Below are 26,547 nucleotides of genomic sequence, written 5' to 3' on the forward strand. Positions count from 1 at the left end.
CCACCTTCCAGGGATCTTATTAAGCGCCTTACCATAGCTGGGCAGAGTGACATTGACAGTGTTCTAGAGAGAGGGGATCTCAAGAGCTGCCTTGATTCTCCCCTCTGTCAAGACTCTTATTGATCAGTTTCCTAGAGCTGCGCAAATTCCTACTATTGCCAAGGCCTGGTTGTTCCGCTCTATTTTAGATTCCATGATACCGTAATCCCCTCCCCACAATGATTTCTTTCGTTTAAGCCTACCAGAGTTGATTTCTTTTAGTTTCAGCAACAACAAAAAGAACTGCAACAAATTCTTTACTATTAAAACCTCAGTTTAAAAGGACATGTACTTACAATGAGCCCAGAAAACCTCTAACCATTGTCAAGGGAGCTTCTCTTTCACTGTATTCGCCTAAATACTTCCTATAATGATTTTAATATCATTGACAATTTAGTAGGTGAAAAAGACATCTCATTGTTATTTTCATTTTATTTCTTTGAATGCTAGGGAGATTGAATATATTTTCATATATTCTTTGGCCATTTACATTTCTTCTTTGTAAAATGTCAGTTAAAGTTCTTTGCACATATTTCTATTGGGGCGTTCACCTTTTTCATATTGATTTGCAGAAGGTATTAGAAATATTAACTCTTTGTTTGCTAAGTGTAATATGAATTTCCCAACTTTATAACATGCCTTCTAATTATTCTGCTCTTTTTTAGACAAATATAATCCTCCTCATTCTTAAAATAATAAATTCTGCCAACTTTGTTTCTTTTTGGCTCTTTCCTTGATTTTAACTTTATATTGGATGCCTTTCCTTACCCTGATTTTTTTTTTAATTTAATTTGTATACTTCACTCTTTATTTCCTCTGGAATTCATATTTGTAAAAGGTAAAACTCTAACTCTTCTGATTTACTGGATGATTTTTTTCAAAGAGTCTCAATAATGTGTTTAACAACCATTCTTTTCTTCTCAGATTCAAACTATCCCTTGTGGTAGACACTTATGATATTTATTGCTTTTCGGTCCTTATTCCTTTTTCTGATGACACCTTTCCATTAAGTACATTTTGGTGGGCAAATGTCAGTCAGACGCCCCACGGGTGGGCATAAGCACTGACCCCTCCAATGGATCCAATGAATTGAGTGTTCTTTGTCTGAGATTTGGACTCTTGAGGAGACAGACAACAAACTGAAAATGACTGAGTTCATTTTTCTCAGCTGTGACCCCATGAGAGGCTCCATTTCGTGCCACTGCCTGCACTGGTGGAGCAACTAGATTCTTCTCACTATGGAACCTGCCCTCTTCAGCATTCAGTTTCCCTCTGGGATATTCATGTTCTTAAAATGAACTTCTTCTTTCCTGCAATTACCCAGAGCCAGTCTACATTTGTGAAGCCAAAACACCTAATATTTGTATATTAATAGAAAAAGTCCTGAAGAAATATAAAATATATTCTTATGAGAAAGTAAAATATTGGTGTATGGAGTTTTGTTATTGTCTTAATGCAGGAAGGGCCAGAATGTCACGCAACGTATTATCGGACTGGGTACGGTTGTGAACTGAGACTAATGGCTGCCAACATAGCCTTCAGGATGCTGGCTGCTGTGACCAGTGTCAGCAACAGAACTTTCATAAGAAATTCTTACAAGGTATAAGAATCTGTATCACGAGAGCAGACTCTTTCTCCAAGCCTGGACCTCTGCAGCCCCACAAGGCCTCCCTAGAGAGGGTAGCTCAGTAGCCATTCACAAAAGGGTCTTGGAGTGTATTAAGGACTCACTGAGGCTCACTTTCCTGGGAAGCTATGGAATAACTCTAAGGAAAGGCTTCTCACCTCGGAGCAGTTGGAGATAAACAGACAGGAGATACGAAAAGAGGTCCTCCAAAATATCTCCAGGTCATTTCCAAGAAGTGATTTGATATCCTAAATAGTGAGCCTATGGTTCACATTTTGATGACTCTGCTTAGACCCACATTCTAACTGGAACTATGTTCCAACAAGCACCTATAGAATAGGATTCTACTCTAGATTTAAAACTACCCACTAAACTTAGTTATGGAGTGGTTTGAATACAGTAACTCTTGAAATTTCCCCTCAAGTCAGTAGATTCTGTAGTCTTCCCTATCTTGGTTAATGTAATTTATTTCTGGTAGCTTTGGCCAAAAGACATAATAATTCCTTTGAAACCTCTCTTTTGCTAAAAAAGTCTACTTGATTCCACTTTCTAAACATACCCACATGCTAACCATTTCGCACCACTTATGCCCCTATCCTTGGCCCAAACCATCACCATCTCTCACCTGGATTAAAGCAATAGGCTATACACTGCTCTTTGTTCTACTCTCCTGGCCTCCCTGGAGTCTTGTCTGAATGTGGCTGCTAGGCTAATGCTATTAAAAATAGGTTGGACTATATTTATCAAAATCTTCTGATGATCTCCCTTCTCATTTAGAGTAAAAGACAAATATTTTATACTACACAGAAGTCCCAATGTGATCTGATTCCCTGAGACCTCTCATAGCCCACCTCTTTCTGCTCGCTGTCCTTCTCTCTGCTCAGTCCCCACTACCCCCTCTCACTCAAACAAGCCCAGCATGCTCCCATTTTAGGATCTTTGCATATGTTCTTCCCTCTGCCTGGAATACTCTTTTCTCACGTAGCCACCTGGTCGGTTCCCTCGATTCTTTCAGGCTTTCACTCAAAAGTCATCTTCCCTCTGAAGACTTCCCTGGCACCTCCCTAAAACTTCAATCTCCCTCCAACGTTCCACATCCCCTCTGCTTTACTTTTTTCTCCTTAGTGCATATCATTACCTATCACTACTATTTACTTATCTAATTGTTTTATTTTGTATCTCTTACACTTGGAATGTAAGCTCCAGGAGGACAGAGATTTTTTTCTCTTCATCCCCAGCATATAGAATAGTGCCTGGCCCATGGCAGACGGTCAAAAGTCATGTTAAATGACAAATGAATGAATGAATGCTTCTTTCCCTAGTCAAGAAAGAAGTTTTTAGATTCTCTACCATAGTCTTCTATTGAGAGTTTTTAGGGGGAAAAAAAAAATCATAGCCAGTTAGTTTCCTGATTAAATAGATTGAAAATATAGAATGCTTATAAAGGCGTTAATAGTGTTCATCATGAGTGGTTTAGAAAATTAAACCCAAAGTATAATCTTTATACAAAAGACCTAGTGTACCTATTACTTGAATGTTTTAATGAAGAAACACATGATTTAGAAAGATTCACAGAACATTAAAATAGCCAAATAGGTACAGTAGCTTCCATTTCTAAAAAATTTTCTTCTATCCAGAAATTGTCTGAAAAGGCTGCATCGGTGTCTAAAAGATCATTACAGTGTGAGTAAAGTGGACACAAACTTGCCCAATTATCCAGGATGTTTACATGAGGGAATAATCCTTGAACTATAGAAAACAAATTAGGGCAAAAATCAAGTCTTATTATTTTATAGAGTAGGTAATAAAAATACAGAATTAAGAATGCAGAGCAAAAGAGCTAAGGAACAGAAACAAATTAAGAGAGATTTGGAAAATATATGGGTAAAATTAGACCACGACTAGTAATTAACAAAGAAGAGGGTCCAGGATCTTGAGCGGTTCATGTTATGAAGAACAACTACCAATCAATCCCACTAAACCTTCTGGATGCCCCAATCAATGATGGGAAATTGGGATGCACCTTTGGTCTGACAAACTAATCATTTTTTATGTTCTTACGTCTAAATAGCTCAGCTCCATCTGGTTCAGCTGCACTTATCTAGACCCTGCTTCAGTTTCTTAAATAATAAAAGTATTTTACTAGGGAAATAAAAATAGAAAATGCTGATCACTGGTTATGGGTTGTGAAAGAACACATTGCTTGTAACTATAGATACATATATTGAGTCCTGATGAGTTGTAGTTTATGATTGCTCACAAAACTAAATTAATCTTCTACTCATGTGGCATGGTAAAACAAATCAATGTATGGAATGACATACCTTGTAATCAAGCAATGCAAATAAATCAGATAATCAACATAAAATCAATATGCAAGTAAAAATGAAATATAAAGTAATAACCAGAAGTCTAAATATGAGTGGTGATACAAATCATGTAACCCTTTTTTCCCCTCAAATATGGCTAATGATTAGAACCATCTAGGCAGATTTTTCAAAATACATATTTCCAGGCTATACACCTGGAGATTAAAATACAGAGATTTGGGGGAGGAACTGAGGGCATTAATAAACTATTCATTTAAACATTTGGAAAATTAGTAGTTATGATGCAGTGCTGTGTTAATACTTCTCTTAGTCAAAGTCACCACTGACCATTTAAAATAAAATGAGATTAATATAAGGGAAATCATGTATAAATTAGCATGCTTGTCAAATATTTTTAAAAATTATTATAATGATTTTACTTGAATAGTGTAGTAATACAAGTATGAAAAAGTCAGAGGTAGCAGGGATTTACATTTTGGAGACACAACATATAACCTGGTTGGGAGGAATCTTTTTGGACTCTACCAAGTCATTGGACTGCAAGAGTTAACCCTTCCATTACAATATCCATTCACAAAACAAGACGTGTCAATTTCAAACAGACACAAGGAAAAGAGGTGAATGTGTTATTGTCCACTTTTCTTGTTAAGATCTCAATATGCAGTCTCAGACATTCTACATTTCCCAATTGCAAATTTAAATCTCTAATCTTCAACTGGAAAGTGACAATAATAGCAGTATTTGCCTGTATAAGTAGGCACCCTTTCTGTTCCAAATGACAATGCAAAAATGCAGTGTCTGCCACTGGGCTAGAGCTGGCTTGGGGTTCAGCCAGATGCGTAAGCTCAAATGTCATCCAGATCGGATTAATTCTCTTTTTCAGTTTTTTAATCAATAAAACACATTTAGACATTAAAATAAAAACCTAGCCTACAAAATAAAACATTTCAAACATACTTAAGACCACTCTGTATATATCCTTGATCCTTTCCCTTCATCCGCCTCTTTCCACCTTCCAGATAATAATCACTAACTTGTTTGGTGTTCATGCTTTTATTATTTGTATACTTAATCCATAAACAAATAAAGAAATACACACACACAATTTTTTGCATGCCTTAAATGTTTTGTAAAGGTCCTAGAATATACATTCTTCTACAATTTGTTTTTTGTGCTCAACATATTTGTAGGGCCGGCCCCGTGGCTTAGAAGTTAAGTGCACGTGCTTCACTGCTGGCGGCCCGGGGTTCGGATCTCCGGCGCGCACCAATGCACCGCTTCTCTGGCCATGCTGTGGCCGTGTCCCACATACAGCAACTAGAAGGATGTGCAACTACGACATACAACTATCTACTGGGGCTTTGGGGGAAAAAAGGAGGAGGATTGGCAGTGGATGTTAGCTCAGAGCCGGTCTTCCTCAGCAAAAAGAGGAGGATTAGCATGGATGTTAGCTCAGGGATGATCTTCCTCACACACACACACCAAAAAAAAACATATTTGTAAGACTTACCCAGGTAAACATGTGCAGCACTAGTTGATTTATATTAACTAACATCTGCATAATATTTTAATTCTTTTGTTGGAAATTTATTTGCTTCCAATTTTTTACTACTAAAACACAGTTGAAATAAACATTCTTATTCATATCTCCTTTGGTAAATATTCAAGTTTTTATTCAGGATTTCTTGTCTTTTTCTAACTAATTGACAGGAATTCTTTATATAATATCCACTACAATCTTTGGTTTAATAACAAATTGTCTTGCTAATTTCTTCTTGTAATTTATAGCTGTTCAAAAATTTAAAAAACGATTTCTATTTTACTGTCATCAAATATTTCAATATTTTCTTTTATGGTTTGTGATTTTGGAGTATGATTTTTGTATAGAATATAAAATTGATTAAAAAATTTTTTCCATATGGATAAATACTTGCTTACTCTGGAAAAAGTCATGTGGCCTGAGAAATGAGATGAAATAATTCCCTCAGCTCTGGGTCACATGCTTTACTCCTAGAGTTAAAGATAGATAGATCTCCACCCAGAACACATGAACTGAGAATTGAGAAAATTTGGATCCTATACCTCTACATTGGAAGTAGTTTGATTAAACTATTAAAAGAGCAGCAAAGGGGTTTCTTTTGAGGTTTTCTTCTACATTATCCAAACCAATTTGGTTCAGGGAAACAAGATTTCATAAAATATAGAAATCTTCCTCAGCAACAAAGAATGTGCAGATTGCTGGAAGTTTCCTCATGCACTCTCTATTGTAAGTCTAAGTTTAGAAGGGGTCAAATGGGAAGTGAACAATAGAAGATAATCCTCTGTATAAAATTTCAGTTAGAAAAAACACCAGCACATTTCCAAGAAGTTGGCTGCCTACTACCCACTTATCCCCAAGTGAAGCCTCAAAATTGACCACCTCATCCCCTCACAGAGCCCCAGTCAGCCTTTTTGTTCAGAGGGAGGCTTATTATGTAAGCAAACTCACATACACAACAAAAGAGGAACTCAGGCTAGCTGCCCAGAATAATTAATCCAATTCTACCATTATACAATATCAACAGAAAACATCTGATTATCAGACGTACGAAAAAAATAGCAACAGGAAAGTGAATGATCAAGACTAAACAGAAAAATGACAAAGACCAACCAACCAAAAAAACCCTGAACCCTGAAGAAGCAAATATAACTCATGGAACAGAAGAAAATTAAAAAACTACCTCATTGGTATCTTCAGGAACATAAAAAAAAAGATGCTACCAAAAAATAGAACCATCAGGAAATAAGAAAAACCTGTTGTAAATGAAAAGAAAGAGAGGCAGAAGAAAAACAAGAGGCAGAAGAACAACCAAAGAGGTCCAATATCCAATTAATAGATATTCCAGAGAGAGAGAATAGAGAAAATAGAGGGCAGAAAATTATAAACTTAAAAAGCAGAAAAATATTTCCCAGCAGTAAAGACACAGATCTTCAAATTGAATGCACGTATCCAAAGAATGTAAAAGGAACCAGTTCTACACTCTTGGACAATTTCAGAAAACAAAAGACATACGATTTGAACACTTCTACTGTGATACAAAACAAAGCAAATACATATGAATAAAATTGCCATCAAATCTGAAATAAGCAACACTGCATGGTATAAAAGTTCTGAGAGAAAACAATTTTAAACTGTAATTTGATTATCAATATAAACTGTAAATCAAATATAAGATCAGAATAAAGAAATTTCAATATATAGGAATATATAGCTTACTTCTCATATCTTATTTTGAGGAAGAAGAAAGACATGGAATACAGTATACGAAAGAACGTGGTAAAAATGAATCTCCAAAAGATGCCTACGCAGCTGGCCTAGAAAGATATTGGTCCAAATTAGAACAGGAAGTTAGTGAGCTATAAGCAAAAATATCCTCAAGAGAAGGTACAATGCATTCCACTCAACAGTTACCCAATGTAGAAATCTGTAATTTCTCAACAACACCAAATTGAAATGAGAATTTAATTTTACCCAATACTAACCAAACTAAAAATATATGGCATAGTATTGATCAATTGATAGAACGTTAGAAAAGAGAATCCAATTGAACTTGATGTTCAAAATAGTATCCTTAGAGTTCATAGTGTTATGATATTAGATAAGCAGAAAAGAAAATCTAACCATGGCATACTAATTTCCCTTGTAGGGAGCAGTGTCTCCATAATCATAAGGTAAATAATATATAATGGTTTTCAACTTGATAATATAAAAAGAGAACAGAAAAGAATCTAAAAGGGGGGGCTGGCCCGGTGGCGCAAGCAGTTGAATGCACATGCTCCACTGTGGCAGCCTGGGGTTCACCGGTTTGGATCCCAGGCGCGCACCAACACACCGCTTGGCAAGCCATGCTGTGGCGGCGTCCCATATAAAGTGGAGGAAGATGGGCATGGATGTTAGCCCAGGGCCAGTCTTCCTCAGCAAAAAGAGAAGGATTGGCAGATGTTAGCTCAGGGCCGATCTTCCTCACAGAAAAAAAAAAAAAAGCATCTAAAAGGTATTAACCTGACACTCTTCAGATCAAGTTATAGCTGATAGATACTGAGCCTTGAGGAAAGGTGGTAGGAAGGATGGGAATACTAATATCCTCATCTACACGGTAGGAAGTCCAGAGAAATGGCCTAGACTTTCCGGGACAAGAAGCTCAAGTTTATGCACATTATTTTCAGTATTATTAGTAAAACAATAGACTAAAGATAATAATCTAAAAATTTACATTTGGAAAGTACACAGAGAGATGGATGTGGTTACTGTTGGTAAACTAAATCTTTATCTTCCTTAAGGGAAAATAAATATATGATCAAATGTTGATTAATTCATAGCTATGAAAGCAATTACCACAGCCGCAAATATTAAGAAAAAATGATTGTTTCCGCTATGAAAAGTGGTTTAATAGAATACTGCTTTGTTTCATAAGTTCTCTTTAATGACTTGCATTTTTACAAGGTACCTAGATTCTTTTTTTTTCCCACTTTCATTTAAATTTTTTTAAAAAGCCATAACACAAAATATCTGATGGAGAACACAGATAAATAGGCTACTTAGCCTAAGTCCATACATAACTTCTAACACATGTAATGCAGCTCCGCCTCATTGATTCAAAAAGAATAAAGTTGTTGGGGCTCTGAAGTAGATTAATGGGCTTTCCTTGGTTGGCAGAGGGTTTCAGTGAGAAAAAGAAATAACTCAGAAGTGGGTAATGAGAGTGCTGTGTTGGGAAAATAAGCTCAAACAGTTATCTCATTCCTTTTATAACTTTCTGAATAGTGGTTTTAATAAAGTATTAATAAAATATTTTGGCCCCAAACAGCATAAAAAGAAAAGCAATTTAATATTGAAAAGAACCTTTGTTCATTAAGAAATTAGCATCTTTTTAAAATCTAAATGGAATGATGTTATTAAAATAACCAAGCCCAACAAGGCATTTTGTTCTCTAAGACAAATATCTTTCTATAATGCTAAATTTTATTTTAGGGTATTTTATAAGCATCATTTTCATTTTTTTTTTAAAATTTTAAGAGTATCTTAGTGTTACCTTAATACAAATATCTAAATACAAATATCTTCTAATTTTTTTAATATTCTAAAAACAAAAATTATTACAACATTGGGTTTTAATGAAAATCACTCTTACAGGACTACTAGTAAAACTATTTAAGATATTTATATGTAAATATATGTATCTTTATTATAATCTCTGTATATAATATTACCTATCTTTTCATCTTCCTTAAACAATGTATTATCCTTTTAATAAGCTCTAAATTATTCCATATTCTTCTTCCAAAGTCACTTTGTCAATTGTAAATCAACTTATTTCCTGAAAAGCAACATTTATGATTTCCAGAGTTATTCATCAAATGTTTTAAACTTTCACTCCATAAAGAGTAAGGTAGCAATTTTGAGTTTCTGGTCTATTTATTAAATGATACGAAACACTGAATTCTTTTCCAGACACAGGATATAAATGTCCTTTTTTTAAAAACAGTGGTTCTGATAATCCTGTGAAGCTCAGGACATTTAGGCAAGGTTTCTATATTCTCCACTATATTTTCCAAGTTATATAAAACATTTATATTGATCTAATAGTCAGGCATACTGATTTCAAGAATCAACCTAATTGTTCAACATATTTTAGAGCATGCAAATTTACTATTTTTAATGTTTAGTGTTTAAAATTTTTTAATTAAAAAATTAAACCAATTTGATTAGAACTAAAACCATTTAATGCAATGGAAAATGGGCAAATGATACACACATTTTTAATTTAGTTCCATATTTGCATTAGAACAAAAAAAAATTTTGGACATATAGTAGGATCATCCTCCTCCTAATAGAAACCCATGAAACCCATGTAGTATCCATGATTAAAACTTGAAAAATAAAAGCCATGTACCCAAAAGTTCTTAAGATATCATTTGTGTTACAACTAGTTTTAGGAACTCTGTTTAAAGAATGTATGATAGCAGCATTAGATAAAGCTTACATAGGCAAATACAATCCCATGACCTGCATTTCCTTAAGATTAGGATTACACAGGATATTTATAGATACTGTACTTTGGAAACTTCAAAAAACAGTATTTGTGATAGAAACAGCTCATTTACTCACCAATTTCCCTTTCCCTCCTGTGCACATAGCTGTATTGCATTTCCTTCCAGACAGATCCAGCCATGGGGCTAAAATCTGGCCAGAGGAGTGCAGGATGGAGTAAAGTCCTCCACTTGGCCACTTCCCTCCTACAAACCTTCTAGTGTGACCCTCAGCTCTTTTTCCCAGTCTTCTAGCTGGATCGAGAGGATAAGTTGGAAGGTGCCTGGGTCCACAGAGGATTGACTAGACCAGAGCCTCTCCCCATTGCCTTGCAATGGATTATGACATGGGGGAGAAATACAATTCTACTATATATAAATCCACTGAAATTTTGGGGTTTATTATGGCCAGTAGCCTATCTTTATTCCACAAAATGTACCAAGTCACCAGTAACAGTATAATAAACACCTCCAGATTAAGAGTTAAGAAATCTAGATTCTAGCCCTGGACCAGCCATCTATCGCACAAACAGCCATAGTTAGCAACAGTGGTGTCACTTCAGATGAGCTTCACGTAAGCAACATCACCACTGCTGAATCATACCACTAAAAAATACCCCATGCAATAGTTACTCTTTGTTGAACATCCATTAAGTTGCTTACAAGGCTAGACAGATGTTCAGCTAATTCCACAGATAAAAACAGAAAAATAGGCTCAGAGATGTTTCAAATGACACAGCTACAAAGTAGCAGAGGCGATGTGAGACACCAATTCTCTATGACTCCCAGGAGGAATTCACGGAAGCACTCCACTTCTCCACACCTCAGTTTCCTCACCAAAAGGAGAGAATTAGGCCAGAAAAACTCTAAAGGCTTTGACTCCACGATTTCTCTGTAAGAAATAAGTCATAGTTATCAGGAAAATATGGAAGGGTTGGCTGACATACTCATATCTGTGTTCAACTATTGCAACTGTGTTATATCTCCTACAGATCAACGTGGAGAAAGACGCTGGCCTTACTAAGCTTCCTTCCATCTTTCCTTTCTTCCTCTGTTTTGCTTCCACACACAAACACACACCCCATCCTCCATAACCTACAGTGATTCACAATGTGACTCATTTATCTGACAGTTATTTGAAAAGCGAATGTTAGTGGGCCTGAGGAAGACAAACTTGCATATGACACAAACTTTACACCCAAAGAAATTTTACATATTACTTGAGAAGATACTCAAATCACAATAGTCTTTAATAGGAAGATTGTTTTATACACAGAGATGGTGATCTCAACACAAAGTCCTTTAGTAAGGAAGCCATTTGCAGTGACCTCTGAAGAACCAGTAGGATTTGTATTGTGTGAAACAGAAGGGCAAGAGGGACGGTGATAATCCAGTCAGAGGAAGCAGAAGGAGCTGAATAAGCAGTCACGAGGGTGGAAAACACGAGAAAATCCATTAACTTCCAGTACAGTACAGGATGTTTCACTACATGTGGTCTCCCTTTCTACTCCCTGACCTTACAAATGTTGAATATTTTGAGGGTCTCCTGGTCTGTTCTCCTTCCATGTCTACCACTTTATCACCTATATGCTAATGATTTCCACATCTATGTTTTATTTCATTCAACAAACATGTATATAGCACTTAACTATACCAGACACTTGTCTAAGCACTAACAAATATTAGGTCATTTGAATCCTCATACAATCCTATAAGCTAGGTGTACTATTTTCATTCCCATATTATAGGTGAGGAACTGAGGCCCAGAGAGGTTGAACAGCTTGCCCAGGATCATGCAGCTAATGAGGGTTAGAGTTGGGAAGTAGCCATTGAGCTCGAACATATCTCCTGAATTGTGAACAACCATATTTAGATACTTATAGTATGGCATAAATTTGGGAACATCATCTAAACAGATGATATTGTTGAAGACTTGGAGAGGGTTCAGTGTCCGAGCGTCCGTGGGAACAGAGTACTGGGAACAGAACCAGGGGGAGAACTCTGGAAATGTCCACTTTTAGAAACAAAAGAAGGAAGCAGAAACAGGGATAGAATTGGAAATAAAGGCAAGGCAAACGAGGGCCTGCATTGCCATATAATTTGGGGTGGGAGAGAGACAAAACAGAAACATGGTCCATAGATTAAATGCTACAAGATTACATGGCCTGAATGCTAAGAAAACACCACAATACTTGATGTTCTTGTGACTTGTTTGAGAGCACTAGCAAGATCAATGAGTAGGTATCAATAAAAGGCAGACAATGAATGTAACTTTATAAGGGAAAAAGTGGTATTACAGACAACGCATTAGAAGATCTGGTTCTGCTGAGAGATTCGGAAATGCCTTTTGTGTTCCCCCCTTTGGGCCTTGATTTTCTTCAGCTAATAACAGACGAGTTCAGTCGAATAATTTCTATTCAGATTTATGTTCTTATCAGAATACTGACTGCAGAGGAAGAAAGCAGATAATATGGAGGAGGCTGTGTTTGTTTAAAGCACATGTTTATTGGTGAGTGTGCGAGGAGTAACCCCGCTCCTCTGACTTCAACAGCTATCATGAGACCCAAGTGACTTTGAGACAGACAAAACTGCTTGAAGAAAGCTACGGAAAAATCTAATCTAGCGGCATTTTCTTCTTTATTTTCTAATTTCACCTTTTAAGTGGACATCCTCATGACTCCTTGAGAGGCTCTGAAAGCTAAAATTACCACCAAATGCTTCTTTTCCTATGTCAGCCCTTAATTTTGGCCTTTTTATTCCCTTAAGATCCCAGGTTCAGACATAGCCATCAAGTGCTTGGGGTGACCAAATGTGAACTTCTGCTATTTGCCATCATTTGATGTAATTTCAGTGTCAACTTGTTCACTTTTAAAATGTCAGTAACACTTGTTCAAACCAAATCAAACAAAAAAACTTTGGGCTGTCAGAGCATAACAAGAGATCACTGAATGAGAGCTGAATACTTACCGGTATGTGTCCCAAAGAACAGCAGAGGACGGAACATTAGCACTGAGATGTCAAGAGCCATAAAAAGACGTAATAATCTGTGCAACTAAACTCGCTACCCCAAACTCAAAGGCATTTTAGGATATATCAAGGCCAGCAGTTAAAACTAATGGATGTAACAGAGCTCTATATGAAAGGGGATCTCAAAAGCTACTTAATTCAATCTCCAGCTCCAACGCATGTTCTCAAGGTGGCGTAGTGGATATCTGTCTTATTGGAATCTTCTGAACATCCCTTTTATATTTTGTAACTTTCTACACAATGAGTCCTGCCTCCCCAGCCTCTCTTGCAGCTGGGGCACAGGTATGCAGGTTCTGTAGATGGGCTGGTCAGAAGCATGCTCCTGAGACTTCTTTTAGGAAGAGAGTGATGTAGAGAGGGCCTAATTATGTGAAGCTGGCAAAGGGCAGAAGGATGTTAAATTCTCATGGGCAGCAAGAGTAGAGGTCTAAGCAGAGATTCTCATGCTCAGAGGCCCTGGTGTAAGCCACTTGTGCCTGGGGGCAATGGATATAGAGTTTCCTCTGTATAATATGGATATAGTTCCTGCCTGCCCAGCAGGAATTTAACTCCTTATCCTCTTGAGAAACGTGGATGCCTCTTAATATGCTTTATAAAGTCTTTTTCACCTTAAATGAGATAGGTTTTATTTTTTGAAACTAAGAATGTTTACTTTTAAACAGAAAAACTTGAACAGCTGATTTTTGAAAGATATATCAGTACAATAAAGACTATACGCTGGTCCTGTCTACTGTGCCAATTTTGCCCATGACTATTTTTCCTCTCAAACCACTTCTTGAAATGCACATGGTTTCTTAACTCTGCTGGCTTCATTCATTTGTGTATTCATTCAACTGTGATGTAATGAACATCTATAATACTTATTGAGTGTCTAGAATCCAATGAATAATGATGACTGAAACTCTGTCCTTGACTTCAAGAAACTCCCAGGGCTAATGGTAGAAGTAAACTAGGAAAAAAGTATGTATAATACAATGACATCATACAATTAATATTACGATGAAGGTGAGCACAAGTCACTAAGGAAACACATGGGAGAGTGCTCCACTTAACACAGGCCCTGGAGGTGGGAAAGTCAAGGAAGACCAGGTAAAGAAACTCCAAGTGAAAAAATAAAAGTTGGATAGAGATAGATAAATGTGGAGGTGGATGACTGACAGATGTAAGAAACAGCATATGCAAAGTCTTAATTTCAAAAAAAAGTATTGTGTGCCCGAGGAATCGCAAGGCATGCAGTAGGATTTGAGCTATAATAAAATGGAATGTGAAAAGAAGTCAAGCTTAACAGATAAGCAAGGAACAATGTCTCATATGGAGGAATTTGTCTGCAATGGGAAATCACTGGGGAATTGAGGTGTCCAAGGCTGGGACACAGACCTCAAGTAACCTAGGATGAAGAGAATCACGAGGCTCTGACGACTTTTAAAGAGATATTTACTTTTTTCCTTGTCTGACTGATTAAAAGAAGCTTATCACTTTTTCTACAATGTGCAAAACAATTAGGAGCATATTAGTACCTCACTGTAGGGTCCTGATGTAAGCCTTTTGTTTTTGATTTTAATCAGCCAGAGGTCATATGTGCACATAAGGTGCTGAGCAGAAGAACGCAGCAGAGTTGTCCTCACTTCAGATAATATTGACCAGATTTCTCTCCCGAAGTTATCCCTCAGTAGTTTGGCTTCTCAAAGGTACAAGGCTCAGCGTCTTAGAAACGAACACAGAGTCATATTTATGAGTCTTTATGTCATTACTACCAGTGAACAAAATCACTGCTATTTTGACCCCAAATGCAGAGCAAAACCTTTTAACATATTCCTACCTTTTCTAAAACTCACCCTCCTCTGCCAAAAAAGAAGTCGTTTCTTAGGCCCCCAGTGTCAAGTTAGGCATTATGATATTTTTCACTTACTTTACCTTATTCTACAAAGATATCAAGTCTTCACTTCACTCTGTTAAAGGAAATCACCCCAGAACCATGTTCCCAAGGTTAGTTACATTCCTTATTCTTAGCAACTTAAATCTTTATCATTTTTCCCCTTTCCAAGACCCCTTATGAAAAAAGTAAAATCTGGAGCAATCCTGAGCCAAAGCTTTGGACCATTGACACCGTGTCAGCACTGTGCTAGGTGCTGAGGATGCAACAATGAACAAGACAGGCAAGGCCCCTGCACACAGAGCTTACAAAGGTACACTCCCTTAGTCTGGAGTTCCTTGAAGGTCAAGGACTCCACAGCACTAATTAATCACTTACCAGTACGTAGCGGAATACTGTGCTCAATTAAGTACATGCCAAATTTTTTTTTTGGTTTTTTTTGGTGATAGCTGCTCTGAACCACTCAGGGAAAGGTGTGTCATATTCTTAATAGACTCAGAATTTCTTTTTTATGCAGCAGAAAGAAAAGCATTAAAGTTCTATTCATAGCCTAAATAGCTGATGCTTTTATTATTTATTATTGTCAAATTAGTTGAAAGAATATTTTATCGCATTATTTAAAACTGATCATAATAACTTGTCCTCTATCAGACTCGATACTCAGATTTTTATTAAAGTGATTCTCTTGTCTGGCATTGAGGTATAACTTTGAGATCGGCAACAAGCGTGCTAAACAATGAATAGCAAATGTAGCCATTCTTTATACTATGAGCCTTGGACCTTCCTATAGACCAGTAATGCCCAAAGTATGGTTCCCAGAACAGTAGCATCAACATCGCCTGGGAACTTGTTAGAAATGGAAATTATCTGGCCTCAGCCAAGACTTATCAAATCAGAAATATCTGCGTTTTAACAGGCCCCCCAAGGGATTCTGATGCACAGAATCAAGTTTGAGAGTCAAGCTGCAGAAATATCACACCTGACGGCTTTCAAATTTTCAACTTTAAAGAACATGAGTAAGAACCTCACAAAAGAATACAAATAGTCATGTAAAAGGATACAACTTCACTAAAATTAAATAAGTGCATAATAAATAAATGTTATTCTATGGTTTATTAATTAAACTAGCAAAGACTTTTGAAAATTATGCCAATGCTGGTGAGGGTTCTGGGAAATAGACATTGGTGGAAGTATAAATTTGTTCACATTCTAGATGGTAAGTTGATGATAATCAAAATCCTTTAAAATATCTGTAACTTCTCACCCCAAAATTCCCATTCTAGGAATTTAATATGAGGAAATAGGATTAAGAGTTTCATCTCTGAAGTTAAGCAGACCTGGGCATAAATACTTCTCTCACATACTAGGTTACGACCTTTGGCTAAGTTCTTTAAACTCTCTAAGCTTCAGTCTCCACTGTCTGTGAAATGGGGTTAATTATAACAACTACCTCATAAACCTGTTGTAAAAAATAAACGGTATAATCCATATAGTTAGGGTTGCCAGCTAAAATACAGAACATCCAATTACATTTGAATTTCAGATCAACAATGAATAACATTTTGATATACATATGCCTCAAATATTGTGTGAGACATATGTATACTAAAAAATTATTATTATTATCTGAAATTCAAATGTAACTGGGTGTCTTGCATTTTCATTTACTAAATATGGCAACTCTACCTACAATGAGCTAGGTATTCAATAAATATTAGCTATTCATTCATTACATTCTGACTTAAAAGATTGATAAGGTAAACTGGTGACAAGCAAATTTGTTGGTTTAAATTGAGATTAGCAGTTCTATGAAACTCAAAAAAAGTTCATACTTATGAAAACTTCATGATACACAGATGAATATGCTGAAATACGATCTTAAGATGCCTCATATCTAGAAATACCCCTGAGTAATCAAAGACATTCACTATCGGGTTTGAATAAACCCAAATTAACTGGAAAACCTGATTTGTTAAAACATTTGAGCATCCCAGTTCTGCTGCACTATAAGAAAATATTTGCTTATACATGTATCAAAAAACTACTCTGATAATAGAAAAAAATAGAGAGTGAAAGTAGGGTTGCTGACTTTGTAAGAAACAGAAAGAAACCCATGTGCTCCCAATTTGTTACTAATAAAATGTAAACATCCTGAAACTTTAAATTGCATTTGATTCAGCAACCAAAAATAAATTCGTCTTTTTAAAACTGTAAAGTTATCTCTTTTTGCCAATAAAATTTAGTGACTTATAATTATGCTCAAAAATGTATGTGACACAGTTTAAAACCTAAAGTATGAAGTGGAACAGTGGTGGTTACAATCTGACTTTTTTTGCCCCCCTTCCTTAAAGACTAGCAGGATGCAAATGCTGAAAGAGGACAACGTTGTGACTGGTCTTTCTTCACTATCAAAGTGACTGGATCATGACTGGTCATGAATGATGGAGTCATTTTGATGTCTTAATGATAGATAGAGATACCTCCCTGATCAATTCTGCCTGCCACTGTGATAGGTATTGACTACAGGCAGCTAGAAATGACTGAGCTGTGGTTGAATTCACTAGCTACATAAATATCTGGCCAAGTTGGGGTCATCCAGAAAACAGTGAGATCCTTTCCTGGTGGGTTGTCTAAGACGGATCCATGGAAGAAGTGCTATGGGATTTTGGTCTTGAAAATGACTACGATTAGGTAGACAAAAAGAGGAAAGAGGCATCCCAGGAAGGTGGGAGATGCTAAGAGCAAGTCTATTGGGGATCAATGGGTAAAGTGGAGCAAAACGTTCTTGAGAGAACAAAATGAGAAAAAAGGTGAAGTAACTTTGGGTCCGCTTAGAGGTACGAAGGAGTAGTCTTAGTACCACAACAGGAAAACACCGAGGTTTCATAAACACAGGGGTGATGGATACAAATTAGATTTTCAGAAAGCTAATCTTATGGGAACATAGAAAATGTGCTGGAGGGGATGGAGGCAGAGAGATCAGTTAGAAGGTCTCCTAAGAGTCTTGGCATTAAGAGGTGAGAGATCAGCTTTATGGAAGCAGAGATAATGGAAGTAAAGCTGCTATGATGGAAATTAAGCCATGGGAAGCAACAGTCGCTAAAACTTGGTTTATACTGGGAGTGGTAAGATGGATGGAGAGGAATCCGGCTTAAGCTGGGGAGAGGGCAAGGGCCAATTTGATAAAAGATCAATGATGTCTTGGCAGGGTGTTTAAGTGGAAATGTCCACTAGCAGCTGGAAATGCACAACTGCTTCTTTGAAGAAAGTTTAGTGATATAAATAAAAATCTAAGAGACCATTGCAGGGAGGGAAGACAGAAGCAGTGAGAACATATTGGAGAGAAAAGGTGGAAAGAGTGCTATTGATTACCATTTAATTCCTAAAATAACTTCCATCCTAAAAGTAGACGGATGAAGATGGAACACTTAAAATATGCGCCAGGAATTGTAAGACCAAAAAGGAGTAGTATTAGAAAGACAAATAAAACTAGCTTAGAATTATATCACAGAAGCCAAAGTTGGAAGGACAATCAAGAAGGCAAGAGTGTCAGTGGCCAAATAATAAGTAAAAAGGCATTCCAGGCAGGTCAAATGGCGAGGGTAAGAACTCTGAAGCAGGACAGAGGGTGGGAAAGTTTAAGTTCAGAGGAAAGATGGTCGATCACTTGAAAAGAGCACGGAATTGGAACTCCCACCAAGGTTTGAATGCTGGTATGCTTCCATTAAATGGAAATAGTGCAAGTTTAAAGCCAGTTCATCTGGGTCAGATACCCAGAGCACCAATCAGTAGCGTCAGAGAACGTCCCCTAAATATAATGAGAAAGACAGTTGCATTTCTAGAAACTACTTGAAGAGAGATTATTGTTTGTGGTTAGAAGAAACACTTGAATTAGCCATGTGGAGTGGGAAATGGCGTAGTGTGCACTCAGCAGCTCCCTACCCCATCCTTGCCATAGGCCATTCAACACAAAACTGACATCCCCTCAGCTGTTTCGAGAAAGAAATTGAAGAGCTTTTATTTTTGAAGTGGACTGTGCTGCCAAGGTCACCTTAGGGGGATATCGCTTCTGTGCCTATTCCTCATTTGGGGCCCGTTGTCTCATCTAATTACATGCTGAACAAATATTTGAAGAATATTGTTTGAGGGGGAGCAAATTAGCCCGCCTGATACACCCACGGGTCTCAGCCTGGCCCTGATCTGTCTCATTCTTGTAAAGATTAAATGTACATGAAGCACTTAGGGAGTAGTGGGCACTCCATCCAGTAAGTGGTAGCTTTCAAAATTGTTATCCAACTACTAATGTGCCTATGCAAGGGGTCTTTGCAAAGCATCTCTGAGAGAGAAAGATAAAAATAAGGTTTAGGAGAGAGCATAGAAGGCTTTCATGCCACACTGATGAGCAAAAACAAGAGAAGAAACAAAAATGAGACTATTTTGAAATACATGTTTTAATGTTGAAAACCTCAGTTCTAATCTCAGCCTACTATGTACAGGCTGAGTGATCTTGAGCAAGATGTTTAACTTCCCTATGCCTGTTTCCTACCTAGCCTATAGTATTAAAATGCCACTTCATAAACTTATTCTGGTATCCTTTGGCAATTAAACAGCCACAGGAGGTGGTAGAAACCAAAATGAAGGGTGTTAGAAAGGGAATTAGTAATAAAAAATGAAGCCAATCCTTACAGATAGACAGAAAGATTGCCAAGGAAAGTAGCTGCAGAGGGAAGTGTGGTGACTGAGCTACATGCTTATCTTCCTCCCTACCTCTGCCTCTCTACTTTCCTTCTTTCCTGTTTCTTTCTTAATATGGGAAGAAATATTGTTTACAACAGAAAAGAGGTCACCAACACAGTCAATAAAATGATAATAAGTACAAATCTCACTAAAAATAAGGCTTTCTGCTGGGAGGCATTCTTTCTTCCTTCATGCTTCCTTTACATACACAACACAGCATAGACGTACAATTATACAAGCCATTAAATGTTGAATTTCCCTAATATCTGGGATATTTTTGTTGTTTTAGATTTATTTTTGTATTGCTTGTTAATTGATCCTGGGTTTCTATCACTAAGTTGCCAAACTCGTTTCTCAACTGATGAATATGAAGACTAGATATGTCTAACGCTGGCTGGAAACGGAATCCCTAGAAAACAGAACCCAGCAGAAAGCTCTCTGAGGTGCTGCAGCAGGAACTTGAGTTTCTACCGAAGACCTGCTCGTGGAGAAACACACTTCTATGGAATAGATGGAGAGTGATATTGTGACACTCAGAAAAGTTGATCCTATCACAAATATAGCCAATAATCAATGTCTTTTTGCTACCTGATTACTTTTTTACATTATTGTTTCTGTAATGCATGAATTATATAAAAATATACTCTTATGGTGGTCAAGAAAATGGTGATGCTTGGATTTTAAAAGCACCAGGAATATTCTCTTCCCTCTCCCACCCTTATTATCCTCACTGCTGCATGATAAACAGGTAATTAGTGACACCAATAATTGATAGGAAGGTATTTTTTTTCTGCTGCCTCTTTTTAACCTATCCCTCTCTGACAGCTAAGCAGAAACATTCTGAGTCAGTGATTTATTTCTAAGAAAAGCCACTGTTCTTATATTAAAAGGAAAATGTTCAAATTTCATGCATCTGTAAACAAAGAATGGGTGACAATCCCTGAAGATTTGGGTGATTTCCACTTAATCAAATGGCATAAACTATTAATGTTGACTCTTAAATTTATAATAACAAATTAAATAGTAATATTGCTATCTGGGAAAACAGACACCATGGTGCCAGTTGCCTTGAAATTGCATTAATAGATAATACAGTGGTTGTTTTGGCCTTCGGTCTGTCACATCTTACATTTTTATTTTCACTGGTATTTTAAAGTGATAAACCTAAACCATTTCTATTAAGAGAAAAAAACATATTATACATTATCACACCTTTGCTTAATTGCTAAAAGATGCATTTTAATTTCATTTTATATTATTTGAAAAACAAGTTGGTAAGTCAGAAATTATAAAAATGTATCTTCTCTCTCACCTAACTTCAAACAGAGCCACACTTACACCATCTCAAATGAAGAAACCCTCTGCTCTTAAAGGACTCCAGGTATACTTTCCTCCCTCATTTTCCTCATCTTATAGATGGGATAAAATTGACCTCACACAAAATTGAAAGATTAAGGAAACTATACACGACACTTAGCACACTGTTTAGCATATAATAGCTGTTCAAAAACATTAACTATTATTTTCTTATTTCTAAAGAAACTTCACATATATATATAAGTACAAACGAAAAGAATTTTCAAGACTGCAAACTATAGTGCATTTCCCTCTAGAACTGTTTATTCCAGGCTGTGTTTTTTTTCACCAAACATTTCTTGAGCGTGCACTGTGCACCACACTATCTGTTGGCAGTAGGAATAAAAAAGCTAAGCATGGATTTTGGCATCATGGGCTTTGAATTGTTTGACACCATAATAGCATGCAATTCCCAGCATGCTTTTGTAGGCTAGTTGCTCTAATATCTTATATAAGAACTGTTTGGAAAGAATGCCGTGGGTAAATTGTTTTTGTTTTATTTTGTTTTTTTGCTTATTTCTTTACATCAGGTTTTTATCTTGCTCATAAAATGAGGAAATGAAATCTTGATTTATCTCAAAATCAACAGGATGCACAAATCACAGTTCAATACCCATTATCTGTTCCAAACCTGTTTAATGGATAAACTCACACAATTTGAAACCTGTAAACAAAAGATTCTTACTTTAAGCACAGCAATTACATAAGCAGAGCCATAACAACAAAATGTTATCCTTCTTTCATATAAAAATAAACATATGAAATGCCAAGTTAGCCCAGCAGCCTATTAATAACCAGCATGGATTGGTGATAAAGCTTTCTTCCAGTGCTGATTAAAAAAAAAAAGGAAAGAAAGAAAAGAAATACATGTCAGAACAATATAAGCACAGTGGAGGATTTGGCAGGCTACTCAAATGAATCAATTTGAACTCCTGAAATGAAGAATCACTCTGGAAAATGCAAACAAAATAAAAAGAAAGCATGACCAAAAAAAAAAAAAAAAACACCATTATTCCCTTAAGACTGTAAAATAAGGGCATTATGCATCCTACCTGAAGCAATGACTATGTCTTCAACTTGAAGAAAATCTTATTTTAACCTGTCTAAACAAGAGAAATTGTTTTCCTATTCATATAAGTATTTCTTCTGTGTTTGTACAATATGTAATTCAATAGGAAATAGAAGCTTATTATCCATCCTTCTCTTGCAAGGAGGTCTGTACTTCTTCATTCTCTATCCTGATGACTGTGTCATCGACAACATCATCAATAAACACTTATCATTAAGCCAACGAAATTGTAGCTGTAAGGGAAAAAATCATATTGTTACACATGGATTGCTCAATTGAAAGAGTTTAAAATTGTTCATATCCCATGAATGTTTCCAGAACTTTGGCAAATAACACTACCATCCATTTACCAAAGGATTCGTAACCATTGCCAGGCACTGCCCTTGGTGTGGAAACAAATCAAGTTCACGGTCTACTGGTGAAGATGGACATTAAACAATATGAAATCTTAAAGTCTATAATTAAGCTACACCAGGGGAATCCCTGACTTCAGAGACCATTACAAAAGTCTTCCAAATGTAAAAGCCTCATAATCATGATAAAAAGCAGGATTCCCTAAATAAAAATTCTCTGTTGGTGAAAGAAAACAGGAAAGAAAACAAAAGCATTCTATAAGACCTTGGAGGGAAATCAACAAAGAAGATGAACTAGCAGGAGTAATTATTGTGTGAATTTCTTTGGACCTTTGGTTCTGAAACATTCCTTAAAAACTGCATTAATGCATTATTTTCTTGATGCAGCTTGGATATACGATATGGCAGAGGTGTTTTAGCCTCCCTAATAGATTAACATTGTTTTTCCAGAAGCTCTTGTACTCTTCACATTGGCAAGGAAATTGTGAGTAATCTTTACAACCAGATCTATTTCTCTCATTTCATATCTGACAAAAAGTTTCTTTAGAGAAATAAAAAATAAATTGAAGTTATTGATAACTTCACGAGTGCATCTTGAATGGTGATAGGTTAGTTATAAAGTGTCTCAGAATAGCAAATTTTGCATCTTTCTCTATCTTTTAATAAAAGACTACTACTCCTGGGATGCCAATAGACCACTGGTCCAGGGCACTGGGTCTGAGTATTTTCCAAGCAGAGGAAGAAGGAAGTGTTGCTCCAGAACAGTTATAGAACAAGACCCTATAGAAAGTCTTCTCAGTTACCTGCTCTTTCCGTGCAAGGCTTCTCTTATTTTATGGGGATTTGTTATGAACTATTAGAAAGAAACCAAGTGATAGCAAAACCAACAAATCAGATTTAGAGAAATCTTGCAAATTCTTACACTCATTGGCCCTGGCTTATCTAGGTGCTCACAAAAGGTAGTTGAATGGGTGATCTGTATTCACTAATGCCTCCTTCCTCCAATTATTTAATTGGAAATGAGGGAAAAGCTTTTATCTCCTAACGTGTAGCTGACTACGCATCAGACTGTCAACAAAGAAGTAAAAACTTAGCATTCAAGCAGAATTCAGCTTTTGCCTATTCTCTTGCAGTTTCAGATATGAAGTAGAAGTGTTTTTCAATTCTTCTTGTCACAGAGATGGACAACTTGAGTAACGGGAGGTGTGGAGAAAAGAATGGCTATAAACAATGCAAATAGTTAAAATTGTGTAATAGTCTTTGTTCCTACATAAGGAAGCCAGTAGAAGTAATTTAAGAGGTCATGCATTAAAACTTGTTTAGTTTATGCATCCCAATCACACTCTGCCATCAAGAGTCATTTCCAATGATAAAAATAATACTGGAGCCTTTAGGACACAGCCTAGGGTACAAGCAACACGTATCTGAGACAACACTATTCCAAAACAGTCTTCCTTCTCTATCCTCTATGCCACTTTTCCTCCCTAAATCAGCATATCTCCACCCTCTTCACCTCTTCTCCTACCATTTCTGCGACACATTGCCAACACTCTTTAGACTCTGCCTGTAAATCACAAACTCTTCAGCCACTGCTGTCTCTGTCACTACTGCTTCCACCATTTTTACATTTGCGACTGCAGCACCAATATCTGTCATCTCTTTAGCTTCTAGTGCCTTTGTGCTATTCCTCCTCCTAGCTTACCTCCTCCACCTCCAGGATGCATCCTTCAACTGTGCTACATATTTCTCCTCAACTGCAGTCTCACTGTCATTTTGGTTAAGATCAACAGAACTGCCAAGAACACAGTATTAAGGAAAATAATTCCTCGAACCTTTTCTGTACCTAGGTCTCACAAATTCACAAAATTCAAATTTTTAAACTGGAGAAATTGTGTAAAAAGTATTTGATGGAAGAGAATGTCATAACTGAATAACTGAAAGTTCTTCCAAATTTTCCAAATTGAATTATCTTTACTAATTTTCCTTTCCTATTTGTTTACCTATAGCAACAACAAAAGAACTGAATGTGGTTACCACAATAAATATTTTCTGAAGATCCAAAAATTTGCAATTTCTGGGACCTTAAAAAACACCATATTTATTTATTGACTGCCTACTTTGCACAGAACAGTGTGCTTATCATGGTGAGAAATAATTAAGTCTAGGCATCCAAAAATCTTAGAAACAAGAGGAGATAAAGGTGTAACCACAGGACCAGGAACAGAATTTGCCATCCCAAAATATGCCTCTTTGGCATTAGGGCCATTTTGAGCTGGCGATTATTGAAAAAACAGCAGACACTGGAAAAGCTCTGAAAACCTAGTAGAAGACACCCATTTGTAAGAGAAATTTACATTCATAAGAGAAATCTCCATTTGTAAGGATGCCTCCCTCTCTGTGCCAGGAAGGGGAGCATGACTAAATCTCTAAAAACTCTTATCAACAGAGAAGGCAATGACTTAAATCTGTATAACAACTTTACCCTTGTTTACTGTGTTTTTCCTGGTAAACTCCCATAACTGACCTCATCTTAATAACAGGATGTTAAAGCTATTTTTCAGGGGTGGTGAGCCACCAGGAGCATGTGCAGAAGAGAAAATTCTGATCTGCCAATCAAAACTCATTCTGCCAGCACTTCTGCATACCAGCCTGCCCTCCCTGATCCCTTAAATCTCACCCTATACCCAGGATTGGGAAGACCGAGTTGCGAGCCTTTCCTTCCATCTTCTTACCAACTGATTGCATAATAAACTGCTGCTTCTCTCAGAGACCGTTGGACCACGGTATCGGCTTCTGTGTGCATCAGGTGGCAAGCCCTTGCTCAGTAACAAATGCATTCAAAACACCATAAATGCAAATATCATGAATATACTAATGTCCCTTCATCCACAGTTGTGTTGTTACATATCACTCAACCTCACAACTTATTAACACAACTCTTACAGGATTGACTTAGACTTGTTTTAAATGCCAACAGTATACACAACACAAAGAATCCACATTGCCTGACGGCAGTTTGAAAATCCTTCCACAAATCTGTTTTAAGAAATGTAAATACAGTAATGTAGATAGTTCTCGGATATTCAATAATCATGATAACATATTTAAAACTCCCATTCCTCCAACAATTTTACCTTCTTAATAATAATTAGGACCTCCTTCTTGAACACTACCCCAGTAATATCTATTTTGCATCCAATCAGATTGGACTTCTCTTCTTTAAGGATTTTACCCCTACCAACTTCCTTTCAGTGGCCTATTTGCCTTCCTTATTATTACAATGGGGGTCAATCAACCATTTTGAACTTCTATTTTTACTATTTTCTAGACAATGCCAAACTTAGTTAAAATATCCTTTCTTCCTCTAGACTTCCTAGGTTACACAACGAAATAGTGAAAATCTTACACTAAGAGTTTCTCCTTGCATCTCACTCCTTTGGCTGCAAATCACATTGTAACCGAGCAAGTGCTTGTTCTGCTCGCTGCAAGCCTGAAGCCAATCAATTGCAAGGTGAGCTAGTGGTCAAGAAAGGGATTTATTTGATTAGCCAGCAAAATCGGAAGATGGTGAACTCATGTCCCAAAGACTATCTTCCCCAAGCACAAAGTTTAAGTAGTTATATAGGTAATTGTGGGCTATAAAGGAAGGGCTCAGGAATGTTACCATCTGGCATCGGCGACTGGAGGTGCCACACCAAGTCTTTCAGTTATCACGGACAATGGATGCCAGCATAGATGTTATTCTCTGAGGAGGTCATCATATTCCTAAGAAACTCAAAAGAACAAAGATATCATCTATCACTACAGGGAGGTACATGCATCAGTCAGGATTATTTCCAGGAAGGTAGATATTTATCTCTTAGGCTATGTGCAAGGTAAAACATATACACTGTGGGTGAGTTACTCAAAGGTCATTCTGAGTTACAATATGGCTTCCCTCATGTCAACCTTGTCCTAGGCCGATATCAACCCTATCATTCTATAAGATTTTTCTTATAAATGAATAAACCTATAATTATTTTTCTTTAACCAATTTAGAATGAGCTCATGGATGCCTTTGGAAAATT

The 26,547-nt window shown here is 36.7% G+C and overlaps 1 long non-coding RNA gene across 1 annotated transcript in view; it reads right to left on the reverse strand.

The window, feature by feature from the left end:
* Positions 1-26,237, reverse strand: part of LOC147916113 (uncharacterized) — a 135,848-nt gene extending 109,611 nt beyond the window's left edge. The window contains exon 1 of the long non-coding RNA XR_015553354.1: positions 26,145-26,237. This is a non-coding gene — a long non-coding RNA (uncharacterized LOC147916113). The remainder of the gene's footprint in view (positions 1-26,144) is intronic.
* Between the last annotated feature and the right edge of the window lie 310 nt (positions 26,238-26,547).

Source organism: Ceratotherium simum, chromosome 10 (genome assembly GCF_057802395.1).
Source record: "Ceratotherium simum simum isolate JZ-2026a chromosome 10, ASM5780239v1, whole genome shotgun sequence".
Lineage (NCBI taxonomy): Eukaryota > Metazoa > Chordata > Mammalia > Perissodactyla > Rhinocerotidae > Ceratotherium > Ceratotherium simum.